Raw genomic sequence first — 7,369 nt, 5'->3', positions numbered from 1 at the left:
GTGAGTGAAGCTGACGAACGAAAAATGACACTGAAGTCTGAATTTTCTGAATTTGCAAAGGAACAGTGCAGCTCAGGTGTTCGACAGAATGTTTTAGGCCTCTGGGATTTTTCCTTGAGCTGATTTTTGGTGGAGTGGCTTCTCATTGCTCCAGTAGGCTGCCATGATTTTTGGTGGAATTTTTGGAGGAGTGTAGATATGAATTTCATCAAATTTGGCAAATCTGGTCCAAACTTGCAGAGACTGAATTTTGAAAAATTTGAAAAGAGGAGGAGTGGATCAAGATGGTTCTGGGTTGTGGGTACAAAGGACTATCCAGGAGAGTTGGTTTGGGATAAAAACTCAAAGGCAAAGGGTACTTGCTTTGAAAATCACTCAGGCTCCAAATAATTTTCAGAATTGATTTGAGAGGAAAAATAATTAGAATAAAATCCAAAACTTGCTTGGATTAGTTGGGACAGAGAACTTAGGTTGATCACAAGGTGTAGGGGAGGTTTTGGAGGGGTTTTACCACATGGGCAAAAATGCCAAGTCATGGGTGGTTTCCAAGATATGAAAATCCCAAATTTTCATAGAGTTTCATTTTAAAAGAAAAAGATTAAACTCCCAAAATGAATTTGAGAGGGAACCAATAGAGAAGAAGTTTCAAAAGATCAAACACCAAAGTTTGAAAAAAATAAAATCCTTGCCAAAGCAAAGGAAGTTTTTAAGAGGAAGGTTTTCTGAAAGAAAATTTAAATGGCCTCTTTTCAAAAAACCACAAAGTTTTTGATAAAAACCAAATTAAAATTTTGGAGTGTCACAACACCTACCCCCTTAGGAAAAATCTCGTCCCCGAGATTTCAGCTGATCCTTAAATAAGTGTGGATGCTCTGTCCGAAGAAAATCCTCGCTTTCCCAAGTTGCTTCACTGTCGGTGTGATTGCTCCACTGGACTTTGAAAAACTTGATGGTCTTCTGTCGGGTCCTCCTTTCAGACTCCTCTAATATTCTTACGGGACGTTCCCGATAAGTGAGGTCTGGCTGCACGTCAATGTTTTCATGGGATACTTGTTTCTCTGGGTTGCTTACGCACTTCCTTAATTGAGAGACGTGGAACACGTCGTGAATGTCGGACAAGTCTTCGGGTAAGTCTAGCTGGTAGGCTACAGTGCCTCTTCGTGCCACTATGCAGAATGGTCCAATGAATCTTGGTGCTAACTTTCCTTTAATCTTAAACCGTTGCAGTCCTCTCATAGGGGATACTCTCAGGTATACGAACTCACCGGGTTCGAAGCTGACCCTACGATGTTTCTGATCATAATAACTCTTCTGTCGACTTTGAGCGGTCTTAAGTCGGTCTCTGATTAGCTTGACCTTTTCCTCGGCTTCTCTGAGCATGTCTGGTCCGAAGATGCGGCTGTCTCCGGTCTCTGACCAATTTAACGGGGTACGACATCTTCGTCCGTATAAAGCCTCAAATGGTGCCATTTGTAGGCTGGCCTGGTAGCTATTGTTATACGCGAACTCGGCGTATGGCAGGCTTTCTTCCCAACTGGTTCCATATGTGAGGACACATGCTCTCAGCATGTCTTCTAAAACCTGGTTTACGCGTTCAGTCTGTCCATCAGTCTGTGGGTGGTATGCGGTACTGAAGGCTAGTTGGGTTCCCAGAGCCTGTTGTAAATGCTCCCAAAATCTTGAGACGAACTGAGTGCCTCTGTCGGATATTATAGTCTTCGGGACACCGTGCAGACAAACTATGCGGGAAAGATAAATCCTGGCAAGCCTCTGAGTGTTGTAGGTTGTCTTCACTGGAATAAAGTGTGCCACTTTGGTCAACCTGTCAGTGATGACCCATATGGCATCATTCCCGTGTCGTGACCGAGGTAGTCCGACAATAAAATCCATCCCTATTTCATCCCATTTCCACTCAGGTATTTTGTTAGGTTGCAGTAGTCCGGCTGGTCTCTGATGCTCAGCTTTTATGCGTTGACATGAGTCGCAACATGCAATGAAGGTGGCTATGTCCCTCTTCATACCGTGCCACCAAAATCTTTCCTGAATATCCTTATACATTTTGGTTCCTCCAGGGTGGATTGAATATGGAGTGGTGTGTGCTTCAGCTAAAATTTGCTGTTTAAGGTCTTCTATGTTTGGCACGCAGAGCCTTTCTCCGTACCATAATATTCCTTCATTGTCTATGACGAATTCCGAGGCCTTGCCCATACTCAACTTTCTTTTGATGCCTTCGATGCTGGTGTGACCGGGCTGAGCTTCTTTAATTTTCTCCACAAGGTTGGGTTGTATTTCCAAGTTTGATATGGTGCCTTCTGCTACCATTATCAAGTTGAGCTTGGCAAATTCTTGTTGGAATTCGGGCCTCAAGCTGTGCAGATTGTTTTCGTCGGAGCTGGGGTTCCGACTAAGGGCATCGGCCACTACATTTGCTTTCCCTGGATGGTAATGGATACCAACATCATAATCCTTTACCAATTCCAACCAGCGTCGTTGCCGTAAATTTAGTTCTGGCTGCGTGAAAATATATTTGAGACTTTTGTGATCCGTATATATTTCACATCGATTCCCAAGTAAGAAATGCCTCCATTCCTTGAGTGCATGAATAACTGCTGCCATTTCTAAGTCATGAGTGGGATAATTTTCCTCATGCTTGCGAAGTTGCCTTGAAGCGTAGGCGACAACCTTGCCTTCCTGCATCAACACGCATCCGAGACCCTTTCTGGACGCGTCACAATATACTTCAAAATTCTTGTGTATGTCGGGTACAATTAATACCGGTGCTGTCGTTAACTTCCGCTTTAGCTCTTGGAAACTTTTCTCGCAGGCTTCTGTCCATTCAAACTTCTTATCTTTCTTGAGCAACTGTGTCATAGGCTTGGCTATGGTGGAAAATCCTTCAATAAATCTGCGGTAATATCCTGCCATTCCCAAGAAACTCCGTATGTCCGTTACGCTGGCTGGTGACTTCCAGCCAAGTACGGCCTTGACTTTCTCTGGGTCCACTGCGATACCGTCTTGGGTCAGCACGTGGCCTAGAAAGCCTACTTGTCTTAGCCAAAATTCGCACTTGCTGAACTTGGCATACAATTGGTGTTTTCTTAGCTCTCCTAGCACAATCCTGAGATGTTCTGCGTGCTCTTCTGGTGTCTTGGAGTATACCAGAATATCGTCGATGAATACCACGACGAACTTGTCCATAAACTTCATAAATACTTTGTTCATGAGGTGAACAAAATATGCTGGGGCGTTAGTTAATCCAAATGGCATCACTGTGAACTCGTACAGTCCATATCTGGAGGTGAAGGCTGTTTTGGGGATATCTTCCGTTCGTACCTTCAATTGATGGTATCCTGACCTTAAGTCAATTTTTGAGAATACCTTGGCCTGAGCGAGTTGATCAAACAAATCGTTTATCCTTGGCATCGGGTATTTGTTTTTGACTGTGACCATGTTAAGTGCTCGATAGTCAATACACAATCTCAGCGTTCCATCCTTCTTTTTGGCAAATAAAATTGGTGATCCCCAAGGTGAGGAGCTGGCTCGAATGTATCCTTTTCCAGTAATTCCTTTATTTGCTTCTTCAACTCGATCAACTCGGATGGTGCCATTCTGTATGGTTTCTTGTATATGGGGGTGGTTCCTGGTGCTAGCTCAATGCGGAATTCTATTTCTCGGTCTGGTGGCATGCCTGGTAGCTCTTCAGGGAATACATCTGGAAATTCACACACTACTGGAACCTTGTTTAGCTCAGAAACGTCCACCTTATTTAATCTCGGTTGCCGGGGTATTTTTCCTTCCTTGGCTGATACTCTTATTGTCTTCCCTTGGTGGTGTGTGAGAATTACGGTCCTGTTGAAACAGTCGATAAAACCCTTATTGGTGGTTAGCCAATCCATCCCTAGGATGACATCCAGTCCTTTATTTTCCAACACAATAAGATTTGCGTGAAACTCCAATCCTTCGAACTCAATGACCACATTCTGACAGTAATTCTGAGTAACTTGCTGAATCCCAGGGGACTTGATGATCATGGATTTCTCCAAAGGAAGCATCGAAAAATTATTTTGCAAAGCAAAACTTTTCGAAATGAAAGAGTGAGAAGCTCCAGAATCAAACAAAACCATTGCAGGTATTGTGTTGACAGGAAACGTACCGAGTACGATATCCGGAGCATTTTGTGCCTCCTCTTTGGTTACGTGGTTCAGATGACCCTTCCTGTGGTTATTGTTGGGATTGAAATTGTTTCGCTTGGGCGCGGAATTGTTGCCGCCGTTGTTCGGCTTTGGGGTTGAATTCCTTGGCTTGGGGCACTGTTTGGCATAGTGCCCTTCTTCTCCACAAGCGTAACAAGTAACGCCGGGGCGATAGGTGAATTCCTTGTCCCTTGCATGAAAATTCTTGATTGGGCGTGAGACATTGGATGAGGATTTGTGTGTCCCACCCTTTTGAAAATCTGTCTTGCTTCGGTGATTGCGAGCATGATTAGTCTGGTCCCTTTTTCGCTTGCGGATATCTTCCAGACTGCGTCTCTCATTTTCCAGAGTAATGGCTTTGTCCACCAGTGTTTTAAAATCAGGAAAAGTGTGCACGACCAGTTGGCATTTAAGCGCGGGCGCCAGACCGTCAAGGAATTTCTCCATCTTCTTGATTTCAGTCATACGCTCTTCATTGGCGTAGCGGGACAATAGAGTAAATTGACTGTTGTAATCTGACACTGTCATGTTCCTTTGTTTGAGGTCATCGAACTCTCTCTTCTTGATTTTCATAATACTCTTAGGAATGTGTGCACCACGGAAACCTTCCTTGAAATCATCCCAGGTTATGTCATTTTCGTTGGGATGCATGTGCAGAAAATTCTCCCACCACGATGCGGCTGCTCCTGTGAGATAGTGCGGAGCATATAATACCTTCTCGGGGTCTGAACATTTTGCAATAATTAATTTTCTCTCCATATCTCGAAGCCAGTCCTCGGCTTCAAGAGGTTTGTCAGTGTGAGAAAATGTTTGAGGACGTGTCTTCTGTAGCTCAGATAACTTGGAATGCTGCTGATACTGTCCATGGTGATTTCCCATGTTGATGACTTGGTTCATCATTTCCCGATGTTGTTGCTGACTCTGCTCATAAAGGCGGCACATTTGTGAAAGTGCCGATTCACTGCCCTGTTGGCTTGACTGTCCCTGAGTGAACTCGTTGCTGGGTTGTGCATCATAATTTTCCTCTGGTGGAGTTGGCATGGAGCGAGTCCAAGGACGAGACATTTTTCACTCTGGGGAAATATTTTTGTAAAACTCATAAGAAAAGCGGAAAGAGTCGCAAAAACAAATCCATAAATGCATAAAGCTGGCAAATAAAATTAAATAACTCAGCTTACTTAAGAAAAACAAATCAACTTGCGCACGGAGAAGGACTGCTCATTACATATCTTACACGCGAGCGGTAATTATACAATACATCACTCAGGACATGCGTACAAAATCCTGACATGTTATTTAGGCTAGTGCACTTCTCCAGATCCTACATGATGCACAAACAGGCTACTTCCCACAACCTATGTACATATCTTACAAAGCGGTACATTACATGGCAGCTAGGCGTACTCAGGCAGAAATGTTGACGACCTCCTTTGCCCTGCCGAGGGCGAGGCGTGGCGAGGTTGGGGACTCAACTTCCTCCTCATTAATAGGCTCCATACGTGTAGTGTTGCGCAGAGTGGACGGAGCGGTTGCCAGGGGCGGAGCAACACGTACAGGAGTGGGCGCGAAGGGTGGTGCAGTGCGCGCTGGAGTGGGCGCAATGACTTGGTTGAATTCTTCGGTAGAAGGCAGACGACGAGTAGGCGTAAAAGATGTTGATGACGAGACAAAAGTCAGTGGCGGTGCGATGGGTAGGAGCTCCCTCATGTTGGCAGCACAGCCATGAACTGAGTCCATGCGGGTAGCTACGAAGTCGTCCACCAGGTTGTCGAAGGCTGCCTCCAGGGCCCGGAGATACTCAATGAGCATCTCAAAAGCCTCGTCGCGTTCTCCTCTGGGGCAGGAGTATGCATAGTGACAGGTGTATGGCACATGGCATGGGAGATAGCGGTAGCGACGAGTCTTCATCACGGGGAGGACATCCCTGAGACGAGCTATCGCCTCGCGGGCTGCCATCTACATAGCATGCCTCTCCGTAGGCATGGCTCTTCCCACGAACCGGAAGCGGCGTAACTCACCACGCCCTCCCTTGAACTGCACCGCGGCCTGGTGCATGGTCAGACTGTCGTTGACTCGGTGCTGGCAGAGTGTGAAGACTGGGCACACAGATGGCCCCATCGCGACCTGAACGATGAAGGAAAGAAGCTTGACGAACCCATCGGGCACGTTGGCGAAGGTCTGAGACTCGCAGCTGTTGTCGGCCATCTACAAAAGTAGGCACAAATTCTGCATGGTCAGATCATAAATTTATGCTGACTGACAGAAAATGACTACAATTGCAAAAATATAAATTAGCTCTATCATACTAATAACCAATTAGCGATAGCACCTAGTGGCTTCCTACAGTCAGCCTGGCTCTGGTACCAAGCTTGTCACGACCGGTTTTCCAATAAAAATATTTATTGAGAAACCAATCTTTTGAGTCCAGTATGAGAGAAATCCTCCTCACTGGTAGACAAATTCTTGATACAATAAGCCAGTAGCATAAAATATATTACAGGGTCGAACTATGGTTGCTCAACCAAATTATTACAAGCACGCCAATAATTATACATAATGGCGGACATGACACAATGGTGTGGAGACATACTACTGACTCGAGGATAGGGCGGTGGTGGAAAAACACAGCGGGGAGAGAAATACAAGACTCTAAGTCTGTCATCTCATCAAGCGTCGAGGTGAGGCTCGATGAATTTATTTGGTAGCGGAAGCGGATATAAAATAGTGACCAAATCCAGGGTTGCACGAGACTGACTGGGACTCCTCTAGGTGTCGGACTCGCTATCAAACTCTTCATCCATGAGATCGCCTTCGTCAGCATCTGGCCAAATCAACAAGCTAGTGAGTACTTTGAAAGTACTCGCAAGACAGTTCGGACGTAAGATATAACAAATGCATGCATGGATGCGTCATGAATAATTCACCAATGTACATTCAAAAATTAGCATAACAAGGTAAGTAAAGGAAAACGGCGGTAGTCCTCCTGATATCCCAACAGAGCATAAATAACCACCGATCGGGTGTCTGAAGCGACACCTCGAAAGGTGAACAAATAAATATAAGGAAATGATGCCACAGTCGGGCGTCTTAGCGACACCACAAAAAGGGCTTTAAAAGAAATACCACAGTCGGATGTCGGGGCGACATCACAGAAAGGGCTTTAAAAGAAATGCCAC

Source organism: Triticum aestivum, chromosome 2B (assembly GCF_018294505.1).
Source record: "Triticum aestivum cultivar Chinese Spring chromosome 2B, IWGSC CS RefSeq v2.1, whole genome shotgun sequence".
Lineage (NCBI taxonomy): Eukaryota > Viridiplantae > Streptophyta > Magnoliopsida > Poales > Poaceae > Triticum > Triticum aestivum.
Note: the sequence above shows the minus strand (reverse complement) of the source record.